The 19,436-nt window shown below is 38.4% G+C and overlaps 2 long non-coding RNA genes across 2 annotated transcripts in view; both read left to right on the top strand.

The window, feature by feature from the left end:
• Nucleotides 1–1,978, top strand: part of LOC109391941 (uncharacterized) — a 75,645-nt gene extending 73,667 nt beyond the window's left edge. The window contains exon 3 of the long non-coding RNA XR_002125957.1: nucleotides 1,618–1,978. This is a non-coding gene — a long non-coding RNA (uncharacterized LOC109391941). The remainder of the gene's footprint in view (nucleotides 1–1,617) is intronic.
• A 7,118-nt stretch (nucleotides 1,979–9,096) lies between these two features.
• Nucleotides 9,097–19,436, top strand: part of LOC109391942 (uncharacterized) — a 56,568-nt gene continuing 46,228 nt past the window's right edge. The window contains exons 1-3 of the long non-coding RNA XR_002125958.1: nucleotides 9,097–9,290; nucleotides 13,583–13,718; nucleotides 17,807–17,908. This is a non-coding gene — a long non-coding RNA (uncharacterized LOC109391942). The remainder of the gene's footprint in view (nucleotides 9,291–13,582; nucleotides 13,719–17,806; nucleotides 17,909–19,436) is intronic.

Raw genomic sequence — 19,436 nt, 5'->3', positions numbered from 1 at the left:
AGGCAAAATGTTTATTAAAAAAGGTGAGGAGAGCAATATTCCAGATTAGATTATTTCACCTGTTCTAACTATGTACCAGCCAATCAGAAATCTTCACCCAAGGGTTTAAGAGCAGCAGCCCTCCCACCTCTGGGGCTGAGGGAGGGAGGGTTGCAGCCTGTGGTTACAAAGTGAATGCAGATTAGGCCATTTTAATTACTGACTCTAACTGAATATGGAATACATTTTCCAGTCACAGAGAGGGGCAAATAAATGCATCTGGAGCCTCCTCCATCATAGAGATAATTACACTGGGATTGAAAAACATCTCGGGAGCAATGAGCAATGAGGACTCAAGTGATGGAACAGTCTTCTGAGTACACATCCTTCATGTCATGAGGGGTTAAGGTGGAGGAGTCTTTGAGTGGCTGCCTACTAAAAGAAAATATTTTTTCTTTGAAGACCCAATTCATATAGAAAATCCTTCTGGAGCAAAATGGGGGGTGGGGATGCTCAGCACATTGGAAATTACCTAGAACACGGTGCAGCCCTCACACAGCAAAATCCCATTAAAGCAACACATTTCTTTGATTCTCCTGGGGGGCGGGGGGTTCTTTAAGACAGGCTTTCTTACAGTGAGTCTTTGGGGACTTCTACTTCCTTTCATTGTTTCTGAAATTTATCTAATTGTGGAGTTGCTGGAAAGTACTTTTATATATTAAATGAATTGCCTATATTCCCCAATGTTAACACAGTTTTTTATACTCCTTGCTTCTCTTCTTTCATGTTGGTAGGTACATGATGCTTCTATTCTCAGCCAACACTTAATTGGGATTTTGTTGAATAGTGTTATTAAGGTTAGGATATATTACTTGACCCATGGCCTAGCTAGGTATGCATAATAATAAGCTGTGTTATAGTATCATTCTATCGAATTTATTTGAGAAACATGAATGTTTAAATCCTTAACACAAGCATGCTTCTTACATTTCCCCACATTCAAACACATCGGGCCTGCTCACAAGAGCAGCCTTTAGGTTAGTGCTGCCCAATAGAAATATAGTGTGCACCACAAATGTAAGCCACATAGGTAATTTTAAATGTTCCAGAGCCATATTACAAACATAAAAAAGAACACGTGAAATTAATTCTAATATGTTATTTAGCCCAACATTTCTACAACGTTATTATTTTAACATGTAGTCAGTATAAAATATTTATTAACGAGATATTTTAACACTCTTTTTCATACTAAGTCTTCAAAACTCATTTTGTATTTTGCACTTAGAGCACATCTCAGTCTGGACTAGCCACATTTCAAGTGCTCAAGAACCACTGTTGCTACCGTATTAGACAGTACAGCTGTAGACTGTCAAAATTTCTAATTATTTAAGTTTATCTTAGTCCATCTTTCCTTCTATTAGTTTGGTATATATCAACACTACCATTTTCTTACTAACTGCATCTGCTTTAAAGCCTCACATGACCTATAAGTTTTGAGTAAACCCAGGTACCTATCATGTAACAACAGACACTTGTGGTTTCCAGCGAGCTGAACCTGATACTTCCCAATGTTTACTCTGAGAACATAAAGTCCTCATCTTTTAAGATGCCTGTTTTCTTCATGTGTGTTCACAGGAGTGCCAACCTACTCCCGCAAATCATCACAGAGAAGAGGAGCTGCTAACATGGGAATCAGAAAGAAAACCATCCACAGTCTGTAGCTGGGGTTTTTGTTGAAGCAGGACACCAGGCTCCACCCCCACCCGTCTCTGCCTTGTTCCTTCAGGGCAGTCTCAAACCCTGGGCTCGCCCTGTGCTGAATCAATTTCTGTGTTTGCTAATATTTCCCTTGTCCTTCTGCTACATGTTCAATCTGACAGGCTGTCACCATGAGTAAGTAATTCAACACTGTCTTCACTTTGAGATAATCAAGAGCTCAGGGGGTAGCTTTTTAAGTACAAACTTTAAAAAATATATTAAATTCCAAAAACATATGTTTCTTCCTTTCTCTCACCCCCCCACAAGGGCATAAAAAAAATACCTTTGTAATTGTTTCCCTAGAAAAGACTGCCTGCAGTCCACTATAACAGGAGCTTTAAGATCCCCATCAATGTAAATGAATGTGCCCTCCTGGTTTTATAGAGGTAAAGAGCCCAAAACGTTCAGAGAACCAACAGTGATCTGGAGGACCAGCTTGTCAGTGGGCAAATGGACTTGTGAGTATATTATTTCCAAATATATTCTAGATTTCAAAATATTCTATTATGCATAAACCTCATGCTAAGCTTACAGTCTTGCTACTTCAGAAGCCCATTCATCTAAATAGAGTTTTTTGATATCATGTTTCTCGAAATAGTTGATCTGGTCAGCAAAGACCTCAGAATATTGGCTGTTTGTGAAAGAAAGTTCATGCAAAGAAAGAGCCAAGAATAACTAAAGCAGAGGTTGAAAATTTAGGTTTGGTGAGCAAAGGGCTCTTAGGCTCTTAGGTGTCTTCATTGATTTTTCAACATTGTATTTTCCTTTCACGTGTGATACAATAATAGATGGCACTTAATTAAATACTTAAGCTAATTTTTATTAAAGAGAGAACATAAAATATGAAGTTTAATTTTTAGTGCGTTCTTTTTCTCTCTCAGTTACCCATATCTGGGTACATGCCATTATAACCAGTACAGCCATTATACAAGATGCCAACACTCACCTGGTAACAACTACTTAAATTTTCAGGCTCTGTGTCAATAGGAAAATAAAACTAAAGTAGAGAAGAGAAGAAGAGAGACGAGAGAACAAAAGAAAGTCCTAGCACTATAAATGCAAACCTATAAAGCAACAGCAGATGCCACAAAGTGCAGCCTCCAACCTCTCTCTTGCCAAGACTTCTGCTGTGTTCTGAGCTGGGTAAATATTTCCAGGTCTGGATAATGTGTCTTTGTTTGGGCCCAGACTCCAGGGGCTCTCCAGGTGAGTAGAGAACTCACGATGCTGAGACTGCTGGGGCAGCACAGACCCTGTATTTTCCCATCCTGCCTGCTTCATCATAATGCTTAAGTCACACCACTGCAAATGCCCTGAGACACTTTGAAGACAGTGAATTAAAACAGATTTAAGATTGTCTGAAAAAGAATCATATATTTTCAGGTGGAAAAAAAAAAGATCTTAGGCGTCAACTAAAGGAATCTTACCTATGAGGAAATCAAGGTTTAGAGAAGTTAAGTGACTTTAAGAGGATGCCCATGCATTGAACTACAACAGCAGCAGAATTAGGACTAGATATTGTAGGGAAGTGGAAGTAAGGAAAGGGAACTCATGTGCACTATGTGAAGGGCAGCTTGTGGCTCGTTTGTTTTCTTTTGTGATTTGGATCCTCTGATGCCTTCATTATGTAATGAAACTCAATTGCTTCTTGCTATCAAATGACTATTTGACTGGGAGTGGTTATATTTTTCTATATCTTTCAATGCATAGGAGAAATCGGTATCACACATATAGATGTGAACCCTGCTTTTTCTTACCATGCTCAACTTCATGACAGCAGAGGATCTCTCTCTCTCTCTCTCTCTCTCTCTCTCTCTCTCTCTCTCTCTCTCNTGCTGCTATACTCTAGTTCCCAGCACACTGCCTGGTGCATTATCGTTTCAATAGTTTTCGAAAGAAAGAATGGTTACATGAATGAATAAGTGAATGAGTCCTTGGAAGGAAAGCTATTTACAGCAGAGATGTGTCTTACTTTACACATTCCTGTAAATGTATGTGCAGACCTGACTTGGGTAACTCACATGAAATACGATTTCTGTAATGTGTCAATTTTGCATCCAAATGAACAGTAGTCATTCTGTTAAGTCATTAGGATTTGAACCCAACACATACAACCAGAGGTGGAGTTCTAGTGAAAGGAAATTTCTGAAAGTAAAATGTTCTTCATGTGTTAAGGAGGACTAATAACCCCTTACACACCTGTGTTGTAAGCTTGGCTAAGTGTGTGCAGCTTTGTTATTGCTGCTTTTCTAGCTGGAGTCATCTGTTCAAAGGAAAAGGAGAACCACCAACAACAAAGAACAAAAGCAACACCTCTGAGTGCTCTGAGGCCCTCCAGTAGTTGTGACAAGTGATTAAGAGCAGAACTGGGCTACGCCTCAAGAACCCTTGCTCTCCGCTGCTCCCTTGAACCCTGGGAGACTTGGTTTGCCATCAATTCTGCACAAAGTGAGGCTGTATTTTTCAGTTGAGAGGCAGCCGGGAGGACAGAGACAAACACCTTAGTATGTCAACCTTGAAGTACCACCTGGAGGGCGAGGGCCTTTCACAGTTTAATAGTGGACAGAATGTTATGGTGATGATCTGGGTCAGGTGGCGACTGAAGCAGTCACGAATCCTGAAACAACAGATGTCACACTGACAGCTGTAATATCCAAGACTTATTTTTCTCCTTCAGCAGCAGAACCAAATAATGAGTAACAACAGATCTGATCCTATGGAGGAAGCAACGCCTTTCCTTTCTTAGTTTGCTCACATTGGCTGTACAATATTAATTCCATACACCATGGGTGCGAAACCTCAAGCACTCAATGTTTCTTTAAGATATGAAATAGAGCACATGATGCTAAAAGTAAGTCTTTAATAGCTTTTTTAAAAAATAATTTTATCTTGGTATTCCTGTCACCACATTTTCCTTGAATCCCACTGAGAAAAATCATCTGGCTTTTAAAAGCCTACTGGCAAATTGGTAGACAATTACTGACAAAGAAGCTCTCTATCACTAGTGTGAAGTCCATAATATCATGACTGTAAATATGCCACAGAATTTTTAAATGGCCCAATATACTGGATAGTCTATGAGACTATAAATTTCATTGATTTATAAAGTACATAGAGTAACTTTACGATATTAAACAATGAACAGATAAAACTGTGTTAGCATAATACCTGGCATAGTAGACACTCAATAAATATTAAACAAATGAATAATGAGCGATCCAGAACTATTTCTGGAGCTTTAGGTAACTGTATCATTGCTCTTAAGTATTTATTACTAGCCCCCCTTTTTTCTAACCTTAAATACCATTCTACCTTTTTCTATATACACCTTCCTAATTAATCTTGTTCTAAACAATATGACACACTGTTTGTTTTTTATTTGTTTGTGTTTAAAATATATAGGGTGCAATAAAAGTAAATTAAATACCACGAGTTAAAAGAATTCTCAAGGAGAAACAAAAGAAAACAGCATCCTTTACACTAGACTTCTAAATGCCTTTTCCATCAGAAAAACAGCTCTGTGTTTCTCAAATGGTGTGGAATGGAGTGACCGTCCACTGCTGAGTGCCTCTGTCCCAGTGTGAGGTGTTATGACATCTTCTTGGGACTGATTCACAAGCTCCTCTGGAACTTGCTGTCACATTGTAGCCTCATTCTCAAATTGCATGGGCAGATATATCTCAGGATTTCCCTTCCTACCATGATCTGGACTACATTGGTAGGGCTCTCACTACCACTTTCCCTACCAGTCCCAGACAAATTGGGCTAAGGCATTGGAATTATGACTATGGGTTCCTGGTCATCCTAGTTTCTCTATGGTGGGAATGGGGAGCAAATTGATGAAGACATGGCTTCATATTGATGAGCATCATTCTCATGAAAATATTAATTGAGCATCTATAGTTTGTTGGGCTCTGGTGACATAGACAAATATACAAAACACACAATGTTTCCTTAGGAAACTAGAAATGAACTTAAGAAGATAACTGGCAAAATAAGGTAGTTCAAGACAACATCTCAAATGGATGACATGGGCAATAATTGTTGGAGGAAGGCTTGAATGCGGTAAAATGGAGTGGTTGAGCACATCTGGAAAGTTGGGGAGAAAAATAAGTTCAGACCAGAATTCTAAAGAAATTAAACCACGGAATGTCAAAAAGGTTTAATTCTATTTCAAACCAAAGTAGAAACCCTAAAAGCAAGAGTAAAGATCCTTATATTCATCTCTGGCCTATTCTAAACCAAGCAGTATGAGGAACTTCATAAAGACAAGTTTGATTGCGTATGATTGACACTGCAGAAACTTTCAAATACTGTTGGAAAAATAACCTGAACCCCTGGGAATCTCTGACACTAGACCCTCCTGCCTATCTGTGGGTGGCCCAATCTAATCATATGAGCGATTAGAACTGGATGTGGCAGGTCATAGCCTAGGTATGTCCTAGAAATATAACCAAACATGCAACATTACGAAGACAGAATGAGAAGGAAAAAAAAGATCCTCAGTGGGAAGAAACCCAATTTTAACCCTCTAGAGCATAGAAAAGCCCCACTATTCATTAAGGGAGGTCCCACCAGCTATTTTCTCAGGCAGCTTGTATTCACATTAATGAATGAGAGAGAATTTTAATGTGCACCTCTGAGAGAACTAAGAGCCCCAAAAAGTTCATTCCCCAGATCCCTCTGGGGTTTTTTTTCTTTTTTTTTTCCTTTCCCTTTTCTAGTGCATAGTAATGAGGTTTCATGGTTCTGTTGAGGTGGAGCAGGATAGCGGTGATGCGGAATAGCCAGGATCCACGTTCACAAAGGCTCAGCATGAGCTTTCCTTGATCTGGAATCTGGTACTTCCTCCAGTGCTTGTAACTCAGCCCCAGCCCCAGACTCTGTCCAAGGGGCCAGTGGGAGCTGAAACACAGCTCTTCATCGATGAGGTCGAGGGAACCCAGGCTACTCATGAGAACTACTCCCCCTTTGGAATAAATCTGCAAACACACCCCAACCTTGACCCTGGTATCCCAGCGTTTGATCCTAGTTCTTTAACCTCCTTTCTTCCCCCTGAATCAGAGAATAAACTTCTGCCAGACATTATAAGAAAGGCTTAATACAGAGAGCCAGAGGTCAGAATGTCAATCTTATTTTGCCCCAAAATATCCCTGAACTTGTAGGAATTCATATTTGTTTATGTTATAAATGCACTAAATGAGCTAATTATAGTGATCATAACTCACAATTAAAAACAAACACAGTTAGGAATTTCAAAGACTTTCAATATCTTTTCTTTAATCATTCACCCAGGCTCAAAATATGCATTTTTTAGATTAAAGCATTAAAGTTGCTAATTATATTCTCAGAACTAACAATTATTTCTTTACCCTTTTACTACCTTCTTCTGGCAACAAAAAATGTCAGCACTGATTTAATTTTTTTGTTATTATAGGATTAAAAGAAGTTTCTAAAAACGCAATTAAATTTGCCCTATAGCTAGAGTAACTTCCCTATCAGCATCTGAAACCTCTTCTCTAAAACAACAGCATAAAAAATGATTCAGGCTTTCTTGACTTTTGTGATACATTCCTTCGGTGATTATCTCCAATAACAACTCAACCGTTTTAATGAAACTCCCTGCACATCACGTCCTGGTGAAAGGTAGGACATATTAGATTAATAAAGAAAATGAAAGTTAAATTGGCTGTTGGAGTGTGAAGCCCTGCCCGTGTCATGCATGGGTTCTCCACCTTTGGGAGCCTAGTTCAACTTCAGCCCCAGGCCCTAAGTGAAAAGTTCAGTAGTCTTGAGTACATCCCCACTTAATATATCACAAAATCAATTATTTTATGGTGGTACACTTGGTAACCTATGCTCAGACAGAATCAAGTTTTGTTCCCGCTGGGGATTCACCAATTATCTATTCAGTGAATTATTTTCAGATAAAGCAGAAACACCTGCTGTCAGCAGAGGGAGTATCTGCCTACTATGGGTATCATTCTGAGCCTGACGTGTTATTGCATTTGTCACGTGCAGGATGGCACTATGAGACTTTGGATGAATTTATCACATTACGGAGATGCTTGATGGGACATTGGAGCATGATTCAGTGCCCAAAGTTAGAGCTAAAGCACTGTAGCAAAGAGCTACAAAATGAAGCCACAGAAAAATTGGGGAAGGGGGTAATCAAGTGTGCAGATACGGCAACTCATCTGTCTTGCCTTATTTCCAATAAGTCAGCACAAATAAAAATTGTGATAATTCAGCACAATTTCTTTTTACTGGCTATTGACCTGGGCCTGATTCAAAGTAAGAACCAAAAAAAGGTTCCATGGACTTTGATTCTGAGTTGGGGACAAAGATCAGGGTTGAAACAGGCATAATTGGTGAGGGACACTACCCCTAACCATCTACTCAGGTAGGATTTTAATTCTTTTAGGGTCTCTCTTCTCTTTCTCAGAAGTCAGTCAATCTCAAGATACTCATGGCAATTATTTTTCTTTTTTTTTTGCAAAATTAATAACACTATCTGAAAATGAAACAAAGAACAAACAAGCAAGGTATCTCTACAAGCTGACTTGAATTTCAAAATCTCAGAGAATTAACACATGACACCAGGACCCACGGTGAGGTCCAGAAGCTCACATGGAACATCTACTACCACATGCAGAGTATGGATTGGACAGACAGAAGGAACAGTACAGCATTAGGGAGGCCTCAATAGCCTGATATGGAGATACTGCCAAGTACCTTTCTATTATTGATAGGTTCTTCACTGGAATAATTGTCTATAGAAAGTAATATGCTAGAAACCATGGAGAACAGTATCATTACCTGGTTATGAGCACAGTTTCTAGAACCAGACAGATTTGGACTTAAATCTTATATCTACCCAAAATATCAGCTATGTTATATCACGAATTTATTAAACTATTTAAGCCTTATGTCCCTTAACCTCAAAATGAGAATAATGGTTCATAGGGTTATCATGAAGAGGATTGTTAATAATATATGTAAAGTCTTTGCATGATACCCATCACATAGCAAGTACTCTAAAAATTTTATCTGTGTGGTGGGGTGATTACTGTTACTGTTCTTGTGCTGTGGTTATATTATTTATAGAGAAGAATGAATGGTTTCTAGGACCAATCCATAAAATTTTTAGTTGAGATAAGCAGTGGAAGAAACTAATAGTGACTGAGCTTTAAACTGAAAGGAAAAAAGCAGTGGGTTTAGAACAGACATCAATCTTGCTACACAGACTCCAAAGTCAACTCTCAATTATCTTTGCTAATAGAAGAGAGAAAATAATCCAAAACAACAGCTGACTCAACAAGCTGGCATTTTTTTTAATTGAAATCTTATCAGAGATACAGGCATGCAACCTGTCAGCTTTTGCTCTAAATCTTGGCTCTGTGCTTGGTCCCAGTTGCTGGCAGCTGCCTCAAACTCCACTGCATCTCTGAGAGAGAACTTCACCTTCCTGGTGACTCAGTACCTTCTACCTGCCCAGCGCTCCATGGGTTCTGACCACTGAAGAGCTTCACTGGGCCTCAACCCCACAGGTATTGCTCAACCACCCTCTCCTAATCTCACTTCCTATTCCAACTTCTTAACTTATTTTTTTGAAGGCCAGAAGTTTTTCTCATCCAAGAACAAGACCTACTTTGAAAGACCTCACCATATCCTACAGGCATAACTTACATGAAGACAAATGAATTTACTCTGGCAAATACACTCACTCTGGGCCTGGCCTGTTTTCTGAATCTCTGAGTCCCAAGCTATAGCCTTATCCTCCCTGCCCCTCCCATCCACCACTGCTGTTGTTCCCTGATACTGTTCTCAGCCCTGGCTAGCACCATAAGCACAAGGGCATTGCAGGAGCCAACTTTGCTCCACTTCGTGGGCAGCTAGAAAAGAGGCAAGTGTTAGTGGGGATCTGATGGGAAAACGGAAGACAAGTTCATGCTGCTTATTCCTTAGCATGGAGTCAAGCAGAGTATACTTGAGAGAAACTTGGGGTAAATATCAGTTCTGCCAGCTGACCCCCACAAATGTTTGCCTCTTCTGTTATCTTGGGATTAATAGAACAGTTAGCTAAATCGTAATGATTTGACAGAAATCCATTCATTATACAAGTCATTATGCAACAATGATTTATTAAGTTATTTTTCTACAAATATTTATGTTAGCAGGTACTAAGCTAAGTCATGTGAGGAAGAGAAGCTAAGATATATACACAAATATCTAGACCAGCAGTTCTTACTCAGATGCAATTTTGCCCCCAAAGGAGATTTGGCAAAGTCCAGAGAAAATTGTGGTTGTTACACCTGGTGGGGCGAGTGCTACTGGCATCTGGGGAGTAGAGGCCAGAGATGCTGCTAAAATTTTACAATGCAGGAACAGGCCCCCATAACAAAGAATTATCTGACTTTAAATACCGTAGTGCTAAGGCTTAAAAGTCTGAACTTTATTATAAGGCATTGCAACTTACATTCAATATGAGCAATGGAAGGAAAAAACTGGAAGGAAGAGTGAGGGTCCTTCTGTCTGGAAGTCTAATCTAATCTGTGAAGGTCTAAAGAGGAAAGTAACATTTGACTGTGTCATGAAGTTTGGATGAGATTTTGAAAGATGAAGATTATGGTGTTACAGGAGATTAAGAATCGATTTTTATCAAAGGAAAGAAAAAAGTACAATTTTAAAAGTGTGTGAAGGTCTAAGGGGGCCTCTAATAGTATAAAACAGCTAGAATCACTTGAAGAGTAAGATGGAAAGGCCAGAAGAAGGTGACAACATCCTCAAGGCCCCAAACATCAGGCTAGATCATTTGCTTTACTATTGTCAGAGACTAGTCAAACCTGGCAAATGTTAAATTTTACAATATTAGGTCCTGGTGTGCATGTTCTGTTATTTCAGAGTCAGATAAATTTAGAGTTGAAAATGGATTGTAGATGTGTTTTGGTCTCATGTCCCCTTCTGACGGGTAAGGCAGCTGAAGCCAGGGAGAGCATGTGAGTTGACCATACCTGCAGTCAGTTGAGCCACAGCTGGGTTATCATTTGCCCTCAGCCAAATTCATTTTCCTTTTCACTCTTTGCTGACTCCAGAAGGTGCTACCTTATGCATTTTTAAGGCTGTCATTTGTGTAGGGTTGCCTGGCTCCCATCAGTGCTCCCATAAAGGACTCGAGATGGGCTAGCTAGAGAGGAAGGCTAGCTGACAACTGTCTGGTAAGCCTAGTCCAGTGAGTCTTCACTGGGCACTGAGTGCTGTGGGGGTGGATGCAGGGAACAACCTCATCCCCATGCCCAGCTGTCGGCAATGCAGAATCACTTGAAGATTTTCTTCAAATTCAGCTTATTCTCTTAGTGATTTTAATATACCACCGAGGGGTATCCCAAGTTGTTTACCTTTAAATTTTTAGAATCATTGCTTTAGAGAACCATTGCTGAGTGGGAAAATAGATTGACAGTCAGTTCTATAGGTTTTAACAGGGAGCCTAATCTACTAGACTCTGAGGTGACTTTATAGTTCAACTCACCTGGATTCCTGTGTTTGAGAACAGTTTTATCTCTGTAATACTATTAGTGTAGTTTCCTGACATACGTTCTTCCAGAGTTTTCCAAAGTTCTACATGATATACTTATTTTTTAAATAAAACTGAATGAAATTTATTTCATTTTGAGCCCTTCCCCCTTTGTGAGGTATAGTCACTATCTTTCAAAGTTCAAGAGTTCACATAGACAAAAACAAAACAAACAAACAAACAAAAACCAGAGGTGTTCCTTCATGGTGAAAAAGTTGGGAACTGCTGAGCTTAGCATGCTTCTCACATTTTTCTCTATTAGGCCATGTTTAGTTAACAATCTTCTATGTGAAAACTTAACCACTGGGTTAACAGAGCCAGACTCACTTCAGATCTTGGCTCTGGCGCTAATTAGTGATGTGACCGTGGGCCCACCACGTAACTTTTCTGTGCCTCCCAGGAATGTCAAGATAATAAAATTAGTTAATATACGTAAACTCCTTAGAGCAGTCTGGTTCACAGTAAATATTATTCCAGTGTTAACTATTTTTTAAAAGAATTTTGAGACACATATCGATTTTTCTTTATGTGCTTCTGGTCCCTGGCTCAAGGGTAAAACCCTGAAGTCATCTTTTCCCTTCGTGTCCGTACCTACAGTCTTCTCCTTGGTGGCCCTCTAGGAATCTTGGAGAGCTATAATAGTCACTGCATGTGATCAGCACACAGGCCCTAACCAGGAACTCTGCAGTCCCCAAGAACCATGAGTTCCTTTGTTATTTGTCAAATCCTAACATAGATCTTCTACTTATTCATAACAAAGCTACCTGTGCAGTGTCTGCCACATAGTAAGCCATTGTTAGTGAAATCATGGATGAAAATTTCTGGGGTTTTTTTTATGTAATTATATCAATAGTATGGTTATCTTATTCTGAAAAGAAGATCAATTTGCGTTAATGCATGTTTCTTGTGAATAAAAATGAGGAAGTAAATTAATCATGTCTTTAAAAACACCAATTGTTCTGTAGACTCAATTTTTTAAAATAAGGAGTCCATGTTGGAGTGGGGTTGGGGGTGGGGGGGCAGCGCTAATCAAAGGAGTCCTTGCTGACAAAAAGGTTGGAAACTGCTGGAGTCTAATGTGTTCCCTGCATTTCCCACCCCCTCCCTCTTTCTTTGTATTTGATTAACTATGTCTATGAAATAATAAAAGCATAAAAGTCTCTGCAAAGCAAGCCCAGTGGTGGAATGGGAAGCACTGTGCCTGACTGGTACAGAACACAGGGTTGAGATGTAATCTTCTATGTGCAAACTTAACGTGCCAGTTGTTTTATTTAGGGAGAGCGGAGGAGGGATGCATTAGAGAAAGTCCACAGCATAATTAGGAAACAATCAACACGTTTTTCTTGCTGTCCTAATTTTTTCTTCACTTTAAAATGCTCCATTGAGTTTAATTAAACTTGCCCTAGGCTTATAAGCCTAGCAAACTGGGGAACAATTTTTTTGAAACTCGCTTTCCTGTCAGAAAGGTTTTCTTCAAGCTGGCCCAGTACTGCTGAACTTCAAGGTTTCAGGGGATGTTAAAACAACTGTAACCAAATTAATGTAAATTATCTTTATTTTTTCCTATTGATTTGAGCAGAGGGGACGGGAGCTGAGCACTGCCAAACAAAAGACTTCTACAAGGTTTTTAAGGATGCTTGGTTTGAGAAGCAGAGAGTGGGAGGATGATTTCATGTGGTTATGAAGGGGAGAGAAAGAGGGATAAAGGGGCCATGCCAGTGATGAATAATTACTGTTATTTCAGTGGACTGCTATTATGGATGCCATTTCCTTCCTTCTTTTTGGATGTCAGCATCCTATATGCTTTGGGGAATCACCACCAACCCATTCCATGTGGTTCCAGTGGGACTGTCATCTATTTTGGTCTACCTTCCAGCAGCCCCTACTCATCTTTGCAAAGAGCTAGATGGGCATGTGACTAGACTAGAAAGAATCTCTCTCTCTCTCTCTCTCTCTCTCTCTCTCTCTCTCTCGTAAATTTGGATCTTGATTAGAGAGACACATAATCAGGAGTTTAACATAAATCATACTAATGTCAAGGCCATGTAGAGTTTGTCCATGGTCCCTGGCTAAAATTCTTTAGAGTCACTTAGATTCCAGTCCTTTCTGAACCCTGGGTGCTCAATTTTTGGTTAGGTTTTGTAAGTTCTCCAGTATTTGTATTAGTTAGATTTTACTAGTTGAGCTAAGGCAATAGGCAACTCTGAAATCTCAAGGGCTTACAACAACACAAATTTATATCTCACTCATGTTAAATGTTGCCTGCAGGTTGCCTGAAGCTCTGCTCCATATACTCTTCACTCCAGGTTGAAGGTATAGCTTCTATTTGGAAAACTGCCACTCTTGTAGCAGACAGAAAAGCAGAATAAGGAAATCACAAGGTGCCTGCTAAACCTGCTTGGGAGTAAGTAACATGTGTGATTTCCTCTCATCCCCACTTGGCTCAGGAAAGGATAATGCCAGAAGGGCTAGAAGTATAATCCTCATCCTGGGAGGAACCTAATAGAGACCAGAAGAGAGGGGCAGAAGACACTTTTGAATAATAATACAATTTAACTCCAGTTCTGCCAAATATTAACTGTGCAAATGTGGGGAAATTATTTAACCTTCCTGAGCTTCAGTATCTTGAAAGCAACGCTCAACAATATCCAGTCCCTTTTTTGGGGTACATGGAAAATTGGAAACCCTTGGGTCCTTTTAGTTGAATGGGACCATCTAATCATTCCCTGCCAATGAAATAAGCAGACATGGTAAGTATTACTCTCAGGATAAGACAGTGATGAGCCATGTGAGATTCTCCAGAATAAAATAGCCATGGAGCAGCAGAGAAGACCAGAAGATTCATTGGCACAGGTGTAATATATTGAAGTCTCCGTCAGCTTGGGTCTCTGAGTGACTATGTAAAGCAGAGTAAAGTTCCTGCTGTTGACCCAAGATGAACATCGTAGTGAGAGAAAAATGACAATATTTTATTATGCTAAGTCATGGATGTTGAGGTTAATTCATTTCTTCAACATAACCTAGATTTTCTGGACTTGCAAGAAATTGGTAGTGATATTATAATAATCATTTCTGGTATTAAATTCCTCCCTGCTTGAAATACCTAGAGTGGCTTCTGTTTCCTACACTGATATTACTGATATAGGTTTCTAACCCAATCAGGATATGATGGAAGAAACGTCTTGCACAAAGTAATGCCTGAACTATGTCTAAAAGAATGAATAGAGTAAGTGAAGTAAAGGAGAAGGGGCATTCCAGGTAGAGTTTATAGCATGGACAAAGGCACAGAATCAAAGCACAACATCATGGGGATCTATCTTCAACTCCATTTGCTGAAGTTATATAAAATTAAGTTTGAGAGATAAATAAGAAATTTTGTTCTCTGTTAAGGAGATTGGAGATGGAATATCTTGTGTCTAATGTTAAGGTGCATAAAGTTACATTATGTCAGCACAATAAAAAAAGTCATTGAAAGATATTAAATGGGAAAGAAAGGAGGTGGTTACACATGAACTTTAGATGAGTCCCTCTATCTGCTACATGAAAGATAAATTTGGGGGATGAGTTAGTGGATAACTGAATAGTAGGAAGCCATTTAGAAAGATATTTCAGTAGTCCTGGAGAAAGGTAATGAAAACCTAAACTATAAAAGTAGTAGAGGACATCGGACTAGGGAATGAATCCCAAAATATTCTGGATATTCAATCAAGAACACTTGATGAACAATTGAGCATGGTAGTAAAAAAAGGCAGGGAAGGGGTGAGGGAGATTTAAGAATGATTCTCAGGTTTTTAACTTGGATGACTGGACTAGTGAGATCCCTGAAGCTGAAGAGGATATTATTGAAGTAGCAAGTTGTAGAAATTAATTCAATTTTGTGTTTATTGATGTTGAAACATTAAGAGCATATCCAGGTAGATATATCTATTTTAAAAATTGGATACCTTGGTTTAAAACTCAGAGTAGAGCTCTAGATTGAAGACATAAATTTGTAGATTTCAGAATCATCAGCCTATAAGTAGCAGCCAAAACCATGGAAGGGGGTGAGATCAATCAGGGAGATTTAGAAGAGCCATCACTTGGGAGAACATCAAAATTAAGAAAAGAATTAGCCAGAAAAGGAACAGGAAGGATCAATAAAAACCAAAGAGAGTATGGTGGTACAAACTGATAATAACAAAATTGTCAAATGCAAAGATTTACCAAGCTATGATGTGGAACATGTCCATTGAATTTGAAAATAATAAAGATCACGGTATGATTTAGGAGGGAATTAGAAATCAACAATTGGAAACAGTTGATTTCTTAAAAATAACAAGAGAGGCATGCAATAGGATAGAATTTTAAACATGTGTATAAGTTACAAAAAATGAACCTTAAAAAGAAAAGGTAGAAGATACTTAAGGTAAAGGTGAGGAGAGATGGATTAAAGCCTCAGAGAGAAAATAAGGAATCAAAGTCAAGGACAAAGGTGGAGGATTAGCTTAGAATAGAAGAGACACAACATCCTATATAACAGGGAAAAAATAGATGAATCAAGTTGTGGATAGAGAAATATATTGTTAAGGATTAAGATATCTCATTGCATTTAAGGCAGTCTTTTCTGGGTGCTCACAAGTTTAGAGAAGGCCATTGTAGTGGAAAGGTGAAATAAAAAGTAGACAAAGACCTGTAGAGGTGAGCATGACAAGAAACCATGAGTTTAGAATTTTTGCATGGATACTACACATGGGCTCATGATATTACTGAACTTGGGGTGGAAAGAAGGACAGCAGGGACTGTTTCAAAGTCTCCAGTGATCCAAAATTAGGGAGAAGTGGTTTGGTAAAAATCACGAATATCAGGAATTTCAAATGACTAGGGAGTTTTACTGGAGAATAAAGGATTGGTAATTTAGAAGGCACATGAGAAATGAGGAGAAAGCTGAGTCCATTCCAGTTTAAGCCAGAAGAGTCCCAGTCTGGATGATAAAGTGTATAGTTACCCTGGCTAAAGGGAAAATGAACCTTGAAGGAACACACGAGTTTCAACTAAGAAAGGAGATGGGAAAAATATTTTGTGTATAGGTACAAGATGCAGGAGAGAAGGTTAATGGGAGCATGTTCTGGTGATATATTTATACAAATGGTTCCTCAGTCCCTCCATAACTGACCACACAATGCTACCCTCCTTCCAATTTGCTCTGGAAGTTCTCCTCAATAGCTTGTTATGCTCATTTCTTCCTCGCGGCTCTAACCTCAAAGGCCTTGACCAATCTCTCTACCTACATCTCAATCTTTCAAGACCCACTTTGAATCCTAACTTTGTCATTAAGCCTTTGCTGACTGTAGCAGTTTTTCTGGACTTCTCTATTCCAAGAACCACTATATACTTTTGGAGATGTCAGTGATGGGATACATCAGTATATGCTGCTTATGAACCTCTGTGTTGGCCTTGTTCCTCTGAATAGCTTGCAAGCTCTTAGAGCACATGATTTGTGTGGTGGCTATTTATTGTGTTGTCTTCGCCTTAGCACTCCATCCCTATTTCTCTTGAGGAACTGCCTCTTGCCAATTTTAACTATGTTTCTTATGGGGAAATCAAAATAGCTAGTTAAAATATTGTACCCTGCCCCTCCAATCCAAAAATAGCTAGGTGACCAAAGTTGGGCCAATTGTAATACTGTGTCCTGGTAGTCATGGTGATTTGTCTATAGGGTAACTAATAAGAATTATTCTCTATAATTTTTTAAATGTGAGCTGGAAGGAAAGGGAAGATCTCCTTTCTGTTTTGTATTCAAGCCATTAGGATGGGGTTTCCTAGCTGACGGCAGGTATGTTCTGTGATGGTTAATTTTATGAGTCAATTTGAGTGGGCCACAAGGCACCCAGACATTTGTTCAAACATTATTCTGGGTGTTTCTGTGAGGGTGTCTTTGAATGATGTTTACACATAAATTGGTAAACTGAGTAAAGCGGATTGCCTTCTCTAATGTGAATGGGGCCCATCCAATCAGTTGAAGGACTGAATAAAACAAAATGATTGACCCTCCTCCAAGTAAGAGCGATTTTTTTTCCTGCCTGATTGCCTTTGAATTTGACACCGGCTTTTTTCCTGCTTTCTGACTCAAACTGAAACCTCAGCACTTCCTGGGTCTTGAGCCTGTCAGCCTTTAAAGTGGAACTACACCATTGGTTCTCCTGAGTCTCCAGCTTGCCAATTCACCCTGCAGGTCTTAGGACTTGCCAGTTTCCATTACATGTATATTATATATAATATATGGTCTATATAATATATCGCCTATATAAAATACTATATAAAATACTATATACATAATATATTATATATTATATATTGGGTTATCGGAAAAGTCATTTTTGCATTTTTGCAACGAAAAACATAGAAAAAATATGTCATGACTTTCCCGACAACCCAATAGATACATATATATATATATATATATATATATATATATATATAACATAATTTATCTTATTGGTTCTGTTTCTTTAGGGAACCCTCACTAATACATGTTCCTGCTATGTGGAAAAAGAAAATTAAACTGAAAAGAGGCAGAAAGAAAGAAAGACAGGACTTCAAGACATCAAATTCCAGGTTTTTATTTCATTTTTTATATTTCTGGTTCATGAGTATTGCTTCCTTTACTTCTATGAGTTAACTCAGAGTTTTCTGATAAATTCCCTTTGGTGCCTTAATTAGCTTGAGTTGTGCTTCTGACTTACAACTAAAAGAACCCTGACTAAAACATCTATGTTTTATATGTCTATATCCCCTTTAGCATCAGGACTGTGAGTATAATTGATTTGATACAAACTCAAGTGATTGATTGATTGATTGATTGATTGATAGTGGAATTAGGTTATTCCTTGGCTCAGTTGGTTCCTGCTAAATTCCTGGCTTTTTCAATATTTCATTCTAAGCCCTATAATGAAGAGAATTTATCCAGACTGCTCCAAGGAAATAATACAACTCTGAGAGGACAGGGCCCCTGGCAATAAATAGCCTAGATTCACAAAGAATAAAACAGATTAAATAGAAACTTTTGGACTGAAATCACAAAGATTATATTAGCTAAAGGAAATGTGGTAGATGATTATTTGATCTTGTATCTTGATAGTACACATAGTAAAGTGCTGGATACAGTATCTCATGAAATCTTGATAGCTAAATTAATTTAAATTGGCTGAATGCATAGATCTTAAATATCTAAATACAGCAAACATGAGATAAATATAATATAGCAAGGTGTCAAGTTGGAATGTGCAGACTGGCTAATCAGATAATGGAGGATCAGTTTAACTCTGTTTTATTGGACCATCTTCACTAATAGCATCTGAAGGGGTAAACAGCATGCTAATGAAATCTTCAAAGCATTAGTAAGAACACTAATAAATTAAACAAAGAACTTAAAGAGATATGAGAGATACGCCAAGAGAATAAAACTTAGAATATTAGAGAAGAAAATATTCCTCAGATCACTTAGGTCCCAAATGCTTAATTAGAAATAAAAGTGACGAAGTAAGATAAAGCTGTCTGAATTAAAAAGATTCTATAGATCATTGCTAAATACACTGGAGTGAAAGGTGATGTGATAGCCCAGAAAGCAAGTATGGGTGGTATAGTGTGCATTCAGCCTCACAGTGTGTTTTAATAGGAAAAATGCATTTCTAATTTTAGGGTTGGGAATGACTTTTAAGACACAAAATCTAAAGAAAGATACATAAAAAAGAGATTGTTCAACATAATGACTATATATCATTAAGTATATATTATCAAAAACAACAAAATATAACAAAGGGATAAGAATGACTCCATGAAAAAAAGCTTTTCACATCCCCCCAAAATAAGAAGTAACCCAATGAACAAATTGTATGACAAAGAACACTCAAAAGGCACCAAGTAAATCATCAATAATGTATGAAATATTATGCTCTTATTAATAAAGAAAGAAAAAAAAAGATATGACACTTTTGATCTTGAGAATCAACAGGCCTAGAAATAAGACACTTTTGCTTGCTGCTAGTAGAAATAGTATTAAAAGCTACACTTACAGAGTGCTTAATATCACAGCGTAACTTTTAGGGATGGGAATTTGGATGGGAGGATAAGAGGAATGTATTAA

This window comes from Hipposideros armiger, unplaced genomic scaffold, assembly GCF_001890085.2.
Source record: "Hipposideros armiger isolate ML-2016 unplaced genomic scaffold, ASM189008v1 scaffold_307, whole genome shotgun sequence".
In the NCBI taxonomy this organism is placed as follows: Eukaryota; Metazoa; Chordata; class Mammalia; order Chiroptera; family Hipposideridae; genus Hipposideros; species Hipposideros armiger.
Note: the sequence above shows the minus strand (reverse complement) of the source record. Positions and strands in the feature narration are given on the sequence as shown.